Below are 19,404 nucleotides of genomic sequence, written 5' to 3'. Positions count from 1 at the left end.
CTTAACAAGAGTCTATTCAACAAAACACTCGTAACCATCTTTAGTTAACATAGGAAACATCCGTTCTGCCGGCAAAAGTTTACTCATAGCCCTGTTTTGTCTTTTATATATAAAAAGGAAGAGAGCAGCTTAATTTCACACACAGTGTAAATACAAACATTTCTTCTTTTTAAGATACCTAGTGTCAATGCACAAATCAAGTCGCTAATAACTCTTGGTGAAGCTACTATTTATACTTTATCCTCATTATTTTCTCATTTTTTTGGGGCCCCAAAATGAAACCATAATCCAAAACAAAGAGGCGATACATAAACCGGGCACCTTCTGATGTTGACTCCATAGTGCTCTGTACCATATATGTCATAATCTCTTGCCTCACTTGTTTCTTACTGTTTCTTACTGCGCAGCAATTATTTCACCCACTACTACAAATATTGCCACACGAGGTACTCTGTTGCTGTTGGGAGTCCTTAAAACCACAGTAATACTATATGGCACTGCAGGGAGACACGACTCAATCATTGACCCCAAAGTGAGTTCAAAAGTGGTACATATATATAGATGATGTGGGTGGAATACACGATACAGCGGTATAACAATCAGCCAACCCTATTCCACTCAATCAATTCATTTAATCCCACTTGGTCAGTTTTCTCCTTATAGATCTATTGAGCTTCTTTTGAAAAAAGGATCTTATTAATATTTTGTGGAGTGCCAGTTACTTTTTCAAGCATTATCCACGTGAAGCTGTGTTTAGTGCTATGACAACGTTGCACCAGTTTGGTTGTTAATTTGCCTGCCTTTATTGTGCTAAGGTGTTCTTGGACCCTTGTTTTGATCTTTCTAGTGGTAAGACCTACATAGTACAGGCCACACTCACACTGTAGCCTATACACCACATTAGTGGTGTTGCAGTTACTAAAATGAGAAAGGAACCATTCTCGTCCAGATGACAACAACACACTCGTAGTTTTCTTCGTAAGAGAACACACTGAGCATGTTCCTCACTGGAAATGGCCCTTAGGAATGGTACTCTCATTCATATTCCGTACTGCTGGTGTCCGGGTGTGCACCAACTTGTCCTTGAGATTGTTGGATCTCTTAAACGCAAATCTCGGGGGAGGCAACTTGAAGTCATTATTCGACAATAGGGCCCAATGTTTACGAATTGATTGTCGAATCTTAGTACTCAGGGGGTCAAATGTCATGACTGCAGGTACATATTCATCTTTTGTTTATACATTTTTCTCTAGAAGTGCACTCCGTGGGGTATTCAGTGCTCTTTTTCTAGCATGTTTTATGGTTTTAGCATGGTAATTTCTGTCTTGCAGTTTCTTACTCAATTTCTGTGATTGTTCCATGTACCCCTCGGTAGAGGAACAATTCCTGTGGTAACAAAGGAATTGCCCCACAGGCAGATTGTCTCTTAATGACCTGGGGTGGTACGAATCTTACAGTAAGAGCGAGTTCCTAACCGTAGGTTTCTGATGGACACTGGTTTATAAAGTATCCCCAATCTTCTCTATGTCTAGATCTAAATACACAGCTTTGTTATAACTATATGACCATGTACATTTCAGACTGGGATCCTGATTATTTAACCAATTGAGGAAACCCACTAGTTCTTCTTCCTGCCCTGACCAAATGCAAAGAACATCATCTATATACCTCTTCCAGAGGCGGAGAAGCCTCTGGAAGGGGTTAGTCGGTCGATCTACTATGTGTTCTTCAAATTGTCCAACATAGATACATGCTAGATTTGGCGCTATAGTCGTGCCCATTGATGTCCCTGTTGTTCGCAAAAACAGTTGATCCTTTTAGCAGAAATAATTCCTTGTCAATGCTAGTTACACACATTGCATTAGAAAGGTTTGTGGAACATCATAGAACCATTCTTGGTCCCTCAATGCACGCGCTGCTGCCACCAGCGTTGCTTCTTGAGGGATACAAGAATATAGAGATTCTATGTCCATTGTGACGAGAAATCAATGCTCACAATCAAACTTCATGTCAGTCAAAATGTTTAAAACCTCAGTGGTGTCTTTCACGAATGATTTTTGATTGACCACAGATTCCCGAAGAAAAAATTCAGCGAATTGTGACAATGGTTCTAACACCGATTGGATCCCCAAGACGATAGGACGTCCAGGGGGAGGGCGTGTAGGTTTGTGGATCTTTGGTAATATATAGAAGGCAGGAGTCCTTGGATTTTCATTCACCAAAAACTCTGCCTCCCTCACAGTGTTCCACTTCCTTTCTTTGACTATGCTCACTATCTCATGTATGATTTTAAGTACATCCTGAACAGGATCACAACTCAAGGGTTGATAGTTAGCCCGCACATTGAGGAGTCTTTTACCTTCGGCATCATAGTCAGTGGAATTTAGAATCACCACCGCCCCACCCTTATCTGCCGATTTTATAGTCAGCGACATATTTTCCTGTAAACTTCTTACTGCATTCTAGTCTTCTCATGTCATATTCTTCAATTTAAAAGATTCGTCATTACTCTCAAAATTAGAAATATCTTGGAGTAGTTTAGACTCAATTACTGCAATTTCTGGTCCCAATCCAGATGAGGGTGGGCAAAACTGGGACAGTTTTCTCAAATTCGTATAGTAAATTCCCTGACTTTCTTCTGGTTTGTTGGCAAAAATCTTTTTCAATTTGATTTTGCGTATTGTCTCATGAAATTCTACCCTACATTTAAAGGTGTAATAGTAGGGACGAACCCAAGTCCTTTATTTAAAACATTCTACTCACTAGCAGTCAGGGTATAGTTTGACAGGTTCACTACAATACTACTCAAAGTTGGTTCCTACCCCGACTGCGAGTCACCCTCGGGGAGTAGGATTGCCATTGCGGGGGTTGATTGCCCCTCCCACGTCCTCTTCCTCTTCCTGGTAGGCCACCCCCTCTGTTGTTTTTCTGACCACGACCTAAAAAAGATCTTAATAAAACTCCCACATCTTCACTACTCTGATCCTGTTGGTTAGACTGATTGAACCTCTCTGTTCACTCTCCGGCCTTGTTGGCCTACTCCTTCCTCCTCACTGGAGGTATTATCGAAGGTCCAATTATTTGGGGTCCGTCTCGGTTGTTGTGTGGTCTTTTCCCCCTCTGATATCCACCCAAACTTTGTTGTTCTGGCCCTGCTTGGTAATAGCTATCACTGATATAAGGAAAAGCCCACTCGTGGGTGTACCTTTCAAGATTGCGCTGTAAACCCTTAATTTTTTGGTTGATCATATAGGTTTTATAGTCATTGAGATCTTCTTGGATTTTACTTAGTTGTTCTTTAGTATAAATGATAGTGGTGTCTCTCTTTATGCTTTCTTCCAACTCCAGGATCTCCTTCAACAGTTCTTCACTCAACCTCTTTGCAGTACTTATAAATAAAATGAGCCAGTCACGCGTCCACTTGTTCGCTATGTAGCTCCAATCGAGCCTGAATTTAGCATCGTCAAGAAAAATCCTAGGCTCGATCCTAACCAGCAAACTTGCAGGGGTTGCTCAAGCTCTATAGTACTCTGTCATCAGGGCCCCATGCAGGGCAACCCTGACCTGTTTCTTCTTTAAAGCACTAAGGGGCATATTATCAAGGGATTTATCTCCGCTTTTTTGGCTTTAAAAGCCAAGAAAGCGGAGATAAAATTATCTCCCTATCAGCAACAGGGTGCTAACACGCAAATTCGCATGTTAGCACCCTTTTTCTCTACGCTTCCCCTTGCATCTCTAATAAGATGCAAAGGGGGCGTTCCAGAGAAAAATAATAGGAGAAATGTTGTTAAGCGACATTTCTCCTATTATCAAGGATTTCGCTAACCCGGTTAGTGATAAAAAAAGCAGTGCTAACCACGGTTAGCACTGCTTTTTTTACACCTGCTATTTTCCTGACTTAGCCATGATATCCTATGGAAGGTGGATATCATGGCTAAGTTTGTGAGCCCCTATCATCAAGCTAACTCCAAACTTCGAGAGATTATCGTTGGTTTTCCAGTGATAATCTCTCATTTGGCAGTTAGCGTGAGGATTTTGATCACCTCTGAGATAAACCTTGCTAATAGCAAGTTATCTCTGCGATAATTTCAGGCGATGCTTAGCGTTAAAAAATTCGTTGCTAAGCCTCGTTAGCGTTAAATATCGCTAATCGTTGGTAATATGCCCCTAAGTTTCTCCCATTCCTCCCTAGCTGTGACACTTATAAGGGGGGTATCGGGAAATAATGAGGGACCAATTAAAATAGCGGCTATTTGCTCATCTGTAAATGCTAGGCAATTCTTATCTATTTGGGAATTTCGTTCAAACTTCTTCAGCTATTATATCCTATGCCAATGTGCTGTAATTGTGAGAGTGATATTCTTTAAAATAAAGTGTCTAAATGCAACGAAAGAAAAAAGGGACAAACAATTCTCACTAATACTAATAAAATAATATAAGTATTGCTCTCACGGCTGAGCCGCCGTTCTCTTTATGCATTCAAAAAAGGAGCATAGAGGGAGAAAGGAGCCCTGGTCGCCCTCCACTCAAAAATCATGAAACAACAATGACCAGGCTCCTTAGACTACAAAACTATCTTCAATTATCTTTTAATTTGTAGTCTACGTGAGATTTGTAGTCTTCTACATAACCCTCACTCAACGTAAGTTTGTGACAAATTTCATTTATATTACATAAAAACCCTTTGTAGACAGTTTTAAAGAAACAAGGGACTCACGCAGCAGAAAGTGGTATACCAACGAGCTCCATCACTATAGATTGGCAGTGGGTGAAGCACTGGGCCTGAGCAAGGTGCAACTGACTACCAGGTTTAAGTTTGTCAAACTTCATCTTAGCAACTTAGGCCTGGGAGAGTTTTGGAACAATCCAACCACTAATGGAAAGGGCATAGAGGCAGAATCAAAGCCACCTTCTATAACAGAACTGCCATTGAATACCACCGTAAGGCTTAGTCTGGGGGATTTGGTGGAAGAATGTCTAGCCTGTAAACCCACCCCTCCCAAAAAACTATTTTGAGTTCAGATCCAACCTCCTATAGCTAGCACACTATTTATAAAATTCAAGTTGGGAACACTGTTAGTCAACACTTTTACAAATAATTGGAAAACGCATTAACCAAATTCGGCAACATGTGGGTTCTGTAAATATGCAAGTGAGGATACTGAACATGTGCTGTTTTTTCGCCCAAAATACGATATGCACAACAGGAATTGGTTACAACCATTGCACTCCTCCATTGGAATGAGGCACTACCAGGAAACGTACAGAGTTTTGCACACAGACACAAGGCAAGTTAAAGCCTTTGGATTTAGCTGATTCCTATATGCAGTATAGCTATCTAGGAAAAAGGTGGGAGTCATGTTCTAAACATCATAGAGCACTTCCCAGGTTGTCAAGCATTACCCCAACCTCAAGGTATCCATGGGAGCCACCTTCTGGAACACAAATGCCATTGATTACCACCGTAAGGCTAAGGGCCATATGTATCAAGCCGTTTGTGAGTTGCATGTTTTGGGATGTATGAAATATTCGCAAAATAAGGAATAGCAAAGATTTGCGATTCCTTATTTTGCCATAGCATTTAAGGAATCGCAATTTTGCGATTCCTTAAATGCTATGTATGTAGCATTTTTGGGTTGTGAATTATGGTTAAGAATTCGCAAATTACCACCAACTTGTAGTTAATGGTAACTTGCAAATTCTTCAAAAAATTCACAATTTGGCATTATTGAAGATGCCATGTGATGCACACAGATGCCCATAGGGCATGTATGTGCGCCATATACACACACATGTACATTTCAGGGTTGCAGCAGGGTGTCTTTGAGACACCCCTGCACCCTTGAAATAATTCTCAAATTGCGATTAGCAAATTGCGAATTCGCAATTTGAGAATTATTTCGCAATCATTCCTATGGGCCTCCTGGCCCATAGGAATGCATTGGAAATAATTCTCAAATTGCGAATTCGCAAATTGCGAATTCGCAAATAAGGAAGATTAAGGAATCGCTAAAAAATAGCGAATTTTTTCATACATACCATTTTGCGATTCCTAAATAGCGATTCCTTAAAAATCGCTATTTAGGACTCACAAAAGGGTTTGTTGATACATATGGCCCTATGTATGGGGGTCTGGTGGAAGAATTTCTAGCCTGTAAACCCACCCCTGCAAAATAACTATTTTCAGAACAGATCCAGCCCCCTATAGCTCCAACACTATTTATATTTTAAATTCAGTTTGGTAACACTGTTAGTCAGCAAATTTACACAAAGTTCAAAAACACATCAACCAATATTGGCAGCATGGGGGTCCTGTAACTATGCAAGCGAGGATACTGAAGATGTGCTATTTTCTTCCCCAAATATGATAGGCTCAGGTGAAATTGACTCAAACCATTGTGCTCCACCATTGGAGGGAGACACTATTGCGAAGCCTATAGAAAGTTGCGCACAGACACAAGGCAAGTTATAGCCTTTGGAATCAGTTGATTCCTATATGCAGTATGGCTATCTAGGAAAAAGGTGGGAGTCCTGTTCTAAATATCACAGGCATCCCTCTAAGGGCACTGCTCAGATTGTCTAATGTTAGACTTGGCATCTTTTGGCGTGTTTCCCCTGAGTTTTTGCTTTCTGACCTCCCGGTTGTGACTCTGTTTTTGCTGGCGTAGTATTCCTGCGCACTTTTCTCACTGCAGATCAGTGGTAAAGTGCAAGTGCTCCTGTGGTAAATTGTGTTATGGATTGGTGTTTGATTTACTTGTAAGTCCCTAGTAAAGTGCACTGTGAATCAAATGCTAATAGTGGGTTTGCAGCACTGATTGTGCCACCCATGTGAGTAGCCCGGAAAAGGTAACTCAGATCCGCCATTGCGGAGTCTGCGAGCAGTTTGTAACTGCCATGTCGACTTGAACTTGGCCAGTGCCCACTCTTACCAGTCCCTCACCTTCCCTTTTCTTACATGTCAGCCACCCTTAAGGTAGGCCCAGGGTACCCCTGTGGGCCGGGTGCAGTGTAGGTGAAAGGCAGGACATGCACTGGTGTGTGTGGCATGGCCTGATAGCGAATTTCGGCCAATTTTGTTTTTCGCTATTGCAAGGCTACCTTTCCCCATAGGACCGAACAGGGAGTTTGTTTATAACATCTTACAAACATAAGTGGTCCGGGGACTTAGGTAGGAAAATAAAGTTTAGTATGCCTGAACTCAGAATCTGGAGATGTATCTTTTAGTGAAGGAGATTTCTACATTCTATGTTTGAAAATACCACTTTTAGAAAGTAGGTGTTTTCTTGCTCAGTCATCCCATGTGCCTCTGCTGGAATGTGGATTGCCTGTCTGGGTTTTGGATGACAGAAGGCTAGGGAGCAGGAGTGGCTCCAGATAGTCTAGGTGGATCAGGAAAGAGCTTAAAAGACCTGGGCTGCAATTGCGGAAGGGAGGAGATTTCCTTGCACCTTAAAGGGCCTGGTCTGGCTCTGACCATGACGTCTCCACCTGCTGCCAGGAAGTCACACCAGAGAAGGCCAAACTGGTTCTGGCTGGGCACAGGAACTCTCTTCACAAGAGGTCAAAGGATTTTGAAATATATAAATATTGGGGCCCAGAACCCTGAACTTTAGAACTCTTTTGGACCAAGAAGCCTGCCAAGAAGAAGAGCTGGAGAAGCTGTGAGGAGGAACTACCACATTGCTGTGTGCTTTGCTGTGTTGGCCTGCAGTGGATGCATCTGTCTTGGGCAGTGAAAGGACTGGACTGAACTTTCTGCAATCTACTTTTGTGAGTTTCTCCAAGGGCTTGAGGTAGAGCTTGCCCCTGTTCAAGAAGTCTCAGGAACAGCAAAGACTTCAAGATCTTCTGCCCTCAGCACTGGTGACTGTGTTTTTTGCTGCAACAGAAGAAACAGCAATTCGACGTGTCTGAGAGGTCGTTGTTCCCTCGGTGTCCTGAAAGCACTGCAGAGCGAACTGCCGCAATGCCCCACCATGATACTGGTGTCACCAACAATGACTGCTGATGCCACCACTGAGCCACTGCTCACACCGCGACCTGTGAGCCCCGCATTCTGCACCGCCTTGCGCCGACGCCTTGGTATCCTCGACGACAATGTTCCCGCCGAAATCGATGCAGTTGCTTGCACCGTGGTTCAACGGCACCGCTCATAAGGTTACACGATGCACCGCCCTGATCCCGCACAGCAGCCTTGGCCTACCGACGCTGGCGCCATCGACTCCAGTTGGTCATCCACAACAACGCTTTAGCAACGACGACGACGCTGATTGCACCTCGACCTGTAAGCACCACGATGAGCACATTTACTTTGCACCGCGACCTTGGTCTCACCGATGCCACCATCTGACACCGGCACTGAGCCGCTGCTCGCACTGTGACCAGATGGCACCGCACGCCACACCGCTGCACTTCGTACCGCAGCACCTGACGCCTGCCGACGTCAGCGCTCCTGACTTTAACAGAGAGGAGTTCGATCTGCAACACATGTGACTTCAAGGGCCCCGACGACTCCTGCACCAAACTCTGGAACCAACACCTGCAGACGCCATGCTTTCGGAAGCTCCACGAGAGGTGGCAGGCGCCCTGCATTTCGAAAAGGTACTGTTTGTGGATTTTTTCGACACCGTAGTTGGTCCGCTATACCGCGGTCAGCCAGAACTGTTTGGATTTGTTTGCTCACGATGCCATGATAGCCCCAGATGGAGCTATCAACATTAAGGAACTGTTTTTCAAGCATATTTCAATACCTGAAAAGTTTTATGTACCGTATTGTGGATTTTTATTGTTTTTGGTCTTGTCTTAAGTATATACAAATATTGGATTTTTTCCAAACTGGTGTGGTGTCCCTTTTGTAGTGCCTACACTGTATTACTGTTGGTTATGTGCAAATGCTTTACACTCTGCCTCTAAGATAAGCTTGACTGCTTGTGCCAAGCTACCAAGGGAGTGACCAGGGGTTATTTTAGGAGTTTAACTCCCTTATCCTGACTAGAGTGGTGGTTTCTGCCTGGCTTTGGCAAATGCACTAGCCTACCAAAATTCTAACATCTAATATATCAAGGCGAGCTATGCACTAAAAACATAACAACAGTTTTTATGAAGATATGATACTGCTTTATTTATGTTTTTAATTCTTTTTATAATATGACTCCTGGAAATTGTTTTGAATTGCTGTACATTTCTAAGGTAGTTTTTTTAACGAAACACTTTTTTTTATCTATGTAATTTAATTTTACTTATATTTCTAGTGTTTTATAGGCAAGTGCCTGAAAAAAACGAAATAATGGATAGACCCCACACCCAAGTGAAAATCTCCCTGGGTGTAAGTGGTCAGTGGGTATTTGTTTTTCAAAATAAAATGTACAATTTGGGAGTTTGCTATTGAAAAACACAAATAACCTACAGCCGCTGTCCACCAAAGCTTTGGGACTTTCAAAGGAACTGTTGTGATGGTGTTTCCTCTGAAGGTAGAAAGACCACCAATGGGCTAGCACACAGGTTTAAATGTATAAAGTGGTACTTCATCAGGATGGCAGACAGAATGTCTTCCACCAACTTGAAGGATGAAAAGACTCCTGCCAAACCCTAAATCAGACCCAAATTTTCTAGTGTGGTTCTTTCAATGTTTTCTCTATGTCTCAATGCTTATGAAGATGCAGATGTCTCAATAGCATCCATTGCATATTGTATTATACAAGATATGAGTTTTCTGTTGTTTAAAGCCTTCAATCCGAGAAAATGTAGAAATCTTTAAGCCTATAAATGCAGGGTACACCTGCAGCATGTTCACACGCATGTTCTTGTCCAGAGGGAAAAGGAGCTTTCTGACACTGCACATTGACATTTTATATCAAAACCTGAGGTGTTCTTCATTGTGTTAACAGATCATAATATGTTAGCTCTTTACTCTAAATTGCATGATGTCATAGCACTTTCAGGATTTGATGGCCCTTCAAGGTTGTGTTTACCTGTTAGCCCAGTTAAAATTGTCTGCTTACATTTTAGTTAGTTGAGAGGTGAGTTATAATGTCAAGCAAAGCAAGACTACGCTAATGTATTACTCATTGATTGATTATGCTGGATATTGGGCAGTAGATCTTTTATGGATTGGTGTTGAGAAATATTTCATGAATTGATCAGTGTGATTTGAATGTTATTTTGGATGTTGAGTTTTAGTTTTTATTGTTTTATTGCATTTGATATTGACATTAATTTTTTTATAGATTATGAATTCTGCAAAGTAACCAATGTAAATAAATAAATATATATATATATATATATATATATATATATATATCCAAGGCGCCGCTTGAAGAGATCGGATGCCGCGTGTAGTCCTCCAGCATACAACGAAAAGCAGACACAAACCCAGAGTAAGTGCAGAAAGTAGCGTTTATTTTCTAGCTAGTCAGCCATAACGCGTTTCACCACAGAAGTGGCTTGATCACATGACAACGTTCAAGCATTGAATGGACCATTAAGACGGCTAGCACCCTGAGCACGTGACTGTGGCAGTGATAGACATAAAGAAAACAGTGAAATGTAACTGAAAATCTTCCTTCAAGAAACCGAATAATGTATAAAATATACAAAAGCTAAACTCACAAATAGCTGAGAATAATAGAAAAATAGAAACAAAGGCATTCACCATCTGATACATAGTTTCTGGGGTCACTCAGAAAAAACCGATTACGTGTGAATAACTTGGGTTATTGACCAACATAGTTTCCAAAAGAATATATAAGGGAAACTCTCTTTAAAATGCACTAATCTAATATATATGCAGCATAGATTTTTTAAGCATAGATTTTTTAAGAAAAAGTGCAACGTGCAAATTGACATATATCCACATATGTGAAAAAATATATATAATGCTTATCTTTTGTACAAAAATAGTTCTGTATAAAAACTTGTCATTTCATATATATATACACAAGTAATTTACCCAAGGTGAAAATTGGTTGGTCATAACATGATTTGCAGCATAATGCTTAATGATAATCAATGTAAAAATGCCAATGGATATAGAGAAAACCCCCCATCAGTAAGTAATTTGTTCATAATCCAAGTCAGATGGTGGTCGAAGGACAGTATTCAGTAAAAAAGTCATAATGTGCATAAAGTGAATAAGTGCTAAAATTAAAAAAACCTCGATAAGAGGGTTTTGTGAATAAACTAAAAAGAGAATTGGCAGCCAACAGGGACAAAGTCCAAAAAACTATGTAGTTTAAATAACATGTTTTTGTGCCACTTAACAAGACGATATAACGAAAAACATTTTTTTAAGGTTAAATCCATAACCAGTAATTTTTATAGAAAACAGGAAGGAGAAGGACACAGGGGACAGGTTCTCTATACAGTTCGGGATCAGGGAAAGGAAGTGAGATAAAATTAAAATTCAGTTGAATTAATTAGAGTTAAACTGAATTAGATGGTCACTTCCATGGGGGTTCTATGAGGTGTTTACATTCATAAACATGTATGTAAATCTTCGGTATTGTTTAACCCTCCGGGGCTCTTGCTGTTGAAGTTCAAGATGTACCTCGTCTCCAACTTACGCATTAGATGTTCACGGTCACCCCCCTGTTTAGTTTTGGGAATAGTGTCAATGACATAATATTTGAGATCCATTAAGTTGTTGTCGTGGATCTCCCGAAAATGTCTTGCCACTGGGTAGGTGGGGTCAGAGTTGGTGATTACCCTAATGTGCTGCAATATCCTTACACTAGCTGGTAGCTTGGTACTTCCCACGTACCGTAAGGGACAAGTACATTCTAAGATGTAAATGGCGTACTCGGTTTTGCAGTGGAGGGATTTCGAGATTTTGATCTCTTTGCTGCTGAAAGCTGTATGGTAACTGGTTTTGTTAATACCATAAGTACATGCTTTGCAGGAATGACATTTGGTGAATCCCCGTGAGTTTTTTAGCCAATCTTTGGAAGGAATCACCTCAGGACAATTGGATACAAGGCTGTTATGAAGGGAGATAGCCCTTTTGTAGGTGATATTGGGCTTGGTAGGCATGGCTTGACCTATAACAGGATCAGAACGGATTAGGGCCCAGTTTTGGTCAATGATTTTGTTTATAGCACCTTTTTGGGCACTATAGGGCACAATAAGTCTGACCGTGCTGGAATCTGAAGCTTTACTGGATTCAGATGTAGACTGTTTGTTTGTCTTTGGGACAAGGAGAAAATTTCTATCCTGATCCACAGTTTTGTTAATGGCTGTTTGAATGATGTGAATGGGATAACCTCTAGCGAGGAATCTATCCCTACATTCATTTTGTGCCATCTTCAAATCTGTTGGGTTGCTGCAAATCCGTTTTATCGCAGCATTTCCCCGTAGGGGATGCTGCGAATAAGATGTTTGGGATGGAAGCTGGTGTAATGAAGGATGGAATTACCCGCTGTCTCCTTTCTGTATAACTTAGTTTCCAGTATGTTGTCACGGATGTATATTTCTATGTCTAGAAAATGAATGTTGACTCATGCTGCAGGTGAAATTTAGATTAATATCGTTGGTATTCAAGAGGTTAACCCACTCCTGGGCCTCTTCCCTAGTACCATTCCAGACAAAAATGAGATCATCAATATACCTGTAATACATTTTGACATGACTGTGGTAAAAATCGCCCAGGGTCCCTTTTAGGACCAGCTCCTCCCACCAGCCCATAAAGATACAGGCATAACTGGGGGAGAAGCTGGCCCCCATTGCCACCCCCCTCATTTGTTGATAGAAAGTTTGATTAAAGGTGAACATATTATGATGTAAACAAAAGGTCACCATGTCTAGCAGCATTTTACTATGCTCGAGGGTGGTGGGTCTGTTTTTGGAAAAAAAGTAACTCAAGGCTCTTAGACCATCCTTGTGATCAATACAGGTATAAAGGGATGATACATCCAGAGTAAGCAATAGATACCCAGGGTCCCAAACAAAGTTCTGAATTTTCCCAAGAAAGTCACTAGTATCTCTCAAATAGGAGGATAATCCAGTTACACAGTCCTGTAAAAAAAAGTCAATATAGTTTGAGGTGTGTTCCAACAAACTGTTCCTACCGGAAATGATGGGCCTTCCGGGGGGGTGCACAGCGTCCTTGTGAACTTTAGGAATAAAGTAGATGTTGGGAATGACGGGATAATCTTTTTTCATATACAGATATTCATCTTTTGTAATTAGTCCAGCACTCTTCCAGGCTAAAAGTTTCTGATGAAAACTGTTGAAGGTCTCTTTGATTGCTGACGCACTGCTGATTTTGTAACAATTGCGGTCATTCAGTTGAGACATTGCTTCAATCATATATTGGTTTCTGTCCCATAGTACCACGTTACCTCCCTTGTCCGAGTTTCTGATGACAATCTGATTGTTATGTTGTATTTTAGCTACAAGGTTGTCATACGTTCTATTGTGTTTGAGCATTTTGTTTTTCATGGCACATGTTTTGAAGTTCAATTTTTTCAGTTCATTGATCACGTGCTCATTGTAAATGTCAATACCATCGCGTGGCATGATGGGGTTAAACTTGGATTTATCCTTGAAGGGAGTAACGATTTTCTTTTCGGGAACTTGTTTGACAGATTGGGTATCTGGAAACTGTTGCGAGAATTCAGTGCGGTTTTCAGCATGAAGATCCGTTAGCACGGTGAGTAAAGTTGATGGTAACTCAGTGCCTGAAGATGTCCCCATAGTTATTTGGCTTTCCATTTGAACAGCATTGTCGTGATTTGCTTTATTCGATTGCTTGATGGTATGAAATTTACGCAATTTGAGCTTGCGAATAAATTGATACACATCCATCCGTGTGGTAGCATAATCGAAGTTTGATTCCTTGCAAAACGAAAGTCCCAATGATAAAATTTGTATTTCTGCTTGGGTTAACACTGTCTCAGTTAGATTGATGACCGTTTTTTCTGAGTCTTCACATGCAGCAGTTTACAGAACAACAGACATAATGATGCACAAATTAAGACAGTTTAGTCACTAACCCATGCACTCAGCGAGACACATTTAATCACTCACTCATACAGTCAGTCATGCACCTACTAAATCCTTCATCCAGACACTTATAAATCCACTCATTCTTCAATATGTAAGACATATTTTAACTTTACAGAAACATACAGTCACTGGATGTAGTCATAAGTGATGTCATCAGTGATGTCATTTGAGATGTCATCAGTGATGTCATCAGTGATGTAATTTGAGATGTCATCTGTGATGTCATCAGTGATGTCACTGACCATGTCATGAATGATGTAATATGTGACATGATCAGCAGTGGATTGCGGGTGCGCGATATATAGTTAGTGCAGCTAACTATATATGCGAATTTCAATGGTTTTGTGTGAGTAAAATAAGGTTTTGTAAATGCTAATTCCTAACTATAAATGGTGTATAACCTATGGTTTTTTCAGTGAATTTTCAAGGTTTTGTAAATGCTAATTCCTAACTATATATGGTCTATAACCTATGGTTTTTTTCAGTGAATTTTCAAGGTTTTGTAAATGCTAATTCCTAACTATATATGGTCTATAACCTATGGTTTTTTCAGTGAATTTCAATGGTTTTTTAATAGAAAATATCAAAAGCTTTAAAATGTATTCTTCTTTAAATCGAAAAATATATTTTATATGTTTTTAATACAATTTTTTTATGTATTTTTTTTTATTATTTTTTTTTGTTTCGCTCCCGGTCCGTGAACCGGGTAGCTTCCCGTTAGCTCAATTTGGTGCCGCGACTTGGTCCGCGAACCGGTAAACGTTCCGTTTGCGCAACTGCCGCGTTAGAAAACAACATCGTGACGCGTCGCGTAACCGCGACGTATCGCGTTGTCGCGTAATGCGTCATATGACGCGCCGCATTAGCGCACCCGGAAGTGCTCCGGTGCGCGAAGCGAGGCGTGAAGCACAGCTTCCCGGAAGCGATCCGGGGCGCGGAGCGCATAACGTAAGCATAACAGGTCATGTGACTTGTTAATAAAACTTTTCATTGGTTCATTTCACTTTTGGATTCCTAATGATGTGAGGCTAGGTCATGTGACCTAAAAATAACACTTTTCATTGGTTTAGAACAATGTTTTTTTCCCAAATGATGAAAACCCCTCCTTGTTTCCTCACTCTGACTTTCAACTTTGTGAGAGGAAGACCTTTTTTGATTACTTAGAAATGGCAAGTCTTGTAGCTGCAGCTGGTGCACCCCCACCACCAACACCACCTCCTAGGAAGAGAGGAACACCTCCTCAGGTTATCGTTCAGCAAGAGGAGGAAGAAGAGGAAGAAGAGGAAGAGGAGCAAGAGAGGCAGTTTTTGCCTGAAGAGCCTAGGAGGTCCCATGTCAAGGAAAATTTCATTTGGCAATTTTTCAAATATCCCCGGGGCCAAAAAAAAGTAAATGCCCTCTATGTTACATGCCTTATCTGCAAAAAAGATCTGTCCAGAGGGACAGATAAGAAATATAGCTATGGCAATTACACCATGCATCGCCATATGGAGAGGTGGCACCCTATTAATTATAGTGCTGCGCAGGTACGTGACCTGCAGGATTACCCCTGTCCTGTGGCCAGTACATCAAATCAAGAGGCAGTGACGGGACCAGAGGCGAGGGAGACGGTCCCAAATATACAGCTGAAGTTTGGAAATGTGAAGCATGTGTGCATTTTTTGCGGCCAATTGATTTGCTACAGGGAGAGTAGCATAAATGTAATCAACACTGCTATTGACAATCACAAATGTCCAAAACACCCCAGAAAATAAATTATAATTTTTTTTGTTGCTCCTGTTGAGCCCTTTATAATGAATCATTTTTGTTCCCCCCCAAAAAAAACAAAAAATATATAAAACCGTTAAAAAAATACAAAAAAAGTAAAAAAAGTTCAGAAAAAAAAATATATATATAAAAGAACAAAAACAATAAAAAAAAGTTCTTATCAGAACTACCTCCCCTTTATAAAAAATTGCTAGAATGTTTAGCACTCTGGCAACCTCTATTTCTTTTGGTTCGCTTCCCGGTTCGCGCGCCGGTACACGAACCGGAAGCGAACCAGAAAAAAAAAAAAGAAGAGTAAGTATAAGGGAAGGAAACAGAGAGTAATGTTAAAAGAAAGACAGCTAGAGGGAGTAACACAGAGATACTGCTTAATAGATCTATTTAACGAAGAAAAGATGTAAGAGGGTATAATTGTGAAAAACAAAATAGATAAGGCAGTGAAAGAAACAAAATGAGAGTAGAAGAATAATAAACAAGAGTTTCTTAGAGAATGTGAGTGAATGTTCAAATTAAGAAGAAAAACAGTAAAGGATGTGGAATGAGAGGTAGGGATAGAACCGGACTAAAAGAACAATCCTGAGGGAAAGTGTTAAGAAAACAGTGAGCGAAAGTAAATAGGAATAAAACAAGTTGTATGATAGTGACTAAGGTTAAAACATGTGGAATAACCGAGAGAAAAAACAGAAAGCAGAAAAGAAGAAGTGACAGAAAAGGAATGATTGAAACAGCAAAGAAATGTAAATAACATAGGGGCATGTTATCAACACAGGCGATAAAATTATTGCTGCTTTTATCGGCAAAAAACTGCCGCTAAAGCCGCTTTTGCAGCAGTTTTCTGCCAATAAAAGCAGCGATAATTTTATCGCCTATGTTGATAATATGCCCCTTAGTGTGCTTGAACTACAGGGAGAAAGCATAATGAACAAGTAGTGAAAGAGTGATGAGTCAGAGATAGTGAGAGTAATAGAGACGGAGTGAGTGAACAGGAGTGAGGAACTATGAGAACAGAAGGACTGAGAAAAGGAGTGGAAGCAGTAGAGTAAGTAAGTAATAGAAAAAGGAATGAGGGAAGTAGCAAAGGCAGGAAACTGAGGGTTAAAGAAATGAAGCAGTGGAACTAATAGAAGTTAAATGTGATAGAAATGTAACGAAAAGAGTACAAAACACTTACCTTATAATTGTCGTTAACTTAGTCACTTGTTATTTTTATACTTTCAATCTGTGAAAGAAACAGCAAAAATTTTAAAAATATTAAAACATGTATTTAAAAATTAGAAAAGAAAAGGGAAAAGATTGACAATCATCCAATTTTACAAAGAAATAAAGTTAGAGATAAACATGCAGAAAAAAAAGAGAAAGAAACGGTGATAGACAATCAGAGACAAAAAGAAATAGTAATAGAGTAAATTACTAAGAGAAAAAAAGGAAGATACTTTCAGTGACAGAAAAGAAGGATAGAAGAGAAAACTAAATTGAAGTTGTGTAAGCTACTAAAAGAAAGTGAGTAAGGTAAACTATATAAGGAAAGGGTGAATAAGGAAAAGAGAGTGAGGGAGAGAGGAGACAGAGGAAGTGAAGGAAAGAGTGTCAGATATAGACTGAGTAAGGCAACGAAGAAAGATAAATGAGTGAGGGTGAGTTATACTAACTGATTGCACCAAAAAAGGAGAACCCAAAAATATTTAATTTAGAAAACAAAGGGAGGAAAGATGGAAAAGACAAGCGAATCAGAAGGTCTAAAAGCTGGAAAATGGTGCAAGGGAGAAAAGAAAAAAGCAGAGTTGGATTAGGGAAACAAAGGTTGAAAGATAAGTGGAGTTAGAGAGCAAGGGTGAAAGATAATAAAACAAAAGGCAATGTGAGTATGTAAGGAGGATTGATAGAAGGTAGTAAAAGATGAGTGAGCATGAGATAAGACGAGTACAAATTAAAATTAACTATACAAAGTACAGAATTAATTATACATGTTAAATGGTTTATTTTTGCTGTTCTCAGAATGTATCAAATTTCACAAAAAACTGTGAGTTTAAGGTATTCATCATATAACAGCGGGGAAAAACCCATATAACATAACTAATCAGAAAGCAGAACTCCTCAAAAGTAACTTACTTTCCATGATGTCGAAGGATGTCCTATGAACAGCTTATACTCTGTTGTGCTGCTATTATTTTCTGCCCGCCACTTTCTGAAAGAAAAGCTCCATCGTTTTGACAAATATGTTACATACAATAAATGACTTCTCGCTCTCTACCGCACTTCTCCTCAAGGCCAGATAGTGTAAGAACCATTTATAAGTCTTGGAATTCTTCTAAGCAAATCCCGTCATTTTCTTTTTCCGCAACTTTCAGAAAGAAAACGTTCAAGATCACTTTCACAATCCTGTACTAGTAATATCTCACCCTTCTTGCTCACTCATGTTCCACATTTCCTATGACACAGATACTGTTTACTATGAGGCACACTTACACTACCTCTATGACTACTACAATTATTTAATTCTCTACATCACTTTTAATCACAAAGCAATTTAAAACAGTATATACAATTATATCAACTCCTAGAATCATTATAGGCCAGTTACCTACCCAAAATTCTCTCTTCTGAAAACAGAAAGTAAAAATATTTTTAAGTCAAAAGGCAACATGGTTTCATAGTCAAATGTGAATAATTTCCGAAACATCAGCTTTTTTTACATTTTAAATAAGCTGTGTAATAAGCTGATGTTGTCAAAGGACCATCATGTCATATAATAGCTGCAGTTACAAATGTTCTTCCTAAAATCAACGACTGTGTAGCCACAACATTTGTAATTAAAGTTGAAGACTTACTTTCATCAGGTTTATATAGTTGGAATTGTAAAATGACATTATAACCAAAAGTTTGTACAAATAATGTGGACAGCATTGCAGACTTACATTACCTCTACTCCATGTTTTGATTGGCTGCTTGAATTAGCTTATTAAAAGAAACAGTTTTTCTGAACTCATTCAAAGTGCAGTTATTTTTCCATGACGTAAAGTGTTATGGTAAGAACACCGTTTGCTTTGGGAAATACTCTGTTGTCCTTTAACTAATCCGTGCCCACCACTTTCTGTAAGAAAACCTTCTTTTTTTCCAGGAACTACTTAAAACTCAAAAATAACTTTTGACTCTGTACTACACTTATCCTCAAGGCCAAATAGTGTAGGAGCCATTAGAACCTCTTGAAATTCCTCAGAGCAAATCCCGAGATTCCTACCCTAAAATTTTGGTTGTAAAAACACCAGGTAAGAATTTTTAAGGTCAAAAGGCAATCTTTTTTTGAAAGTTAAAACAGAATCGTTGCAGAATGACCAGCCGTTTCCAGACTTCAAATGAGCTGTGTAATGTCCTGATGTTGTTGAAGGACCGTCATGATATATAATTGCTGCAGTTACAAAAGTCCTTCCTGATATTGACAACTGCAAAGCCACACATTTTTTAATTAAAGTTGTCAATTTTGTTCCATCAGGCCTACATCGTTGGAACATTAAAATGACATACTGGCCATATGTTCGTATAAATAATGTGGACAGCATTGCAGACTTACATTGGCTACACTCCATGTTTTGATCGGCTGTTTTTACTAGCTTATTAAAGGACACTGATTTACTG

This window comes from Lissotriton helveticus, chromosome 4_1, assembly GCF_964261635.1.
Source record: "Lissotriton helveticus chromosome 4_1, aLisHel1.1, whole genome shotgun sequence".
Lineage (NCBI taxonomy): Eukaryota > Metazoa > Chordata > Amphibia > Caudata > Salamandridae > Lissotriton > Lissotriton helveticus.
This window is presented reverse-complemented; position numbering follows the sequence as displayed.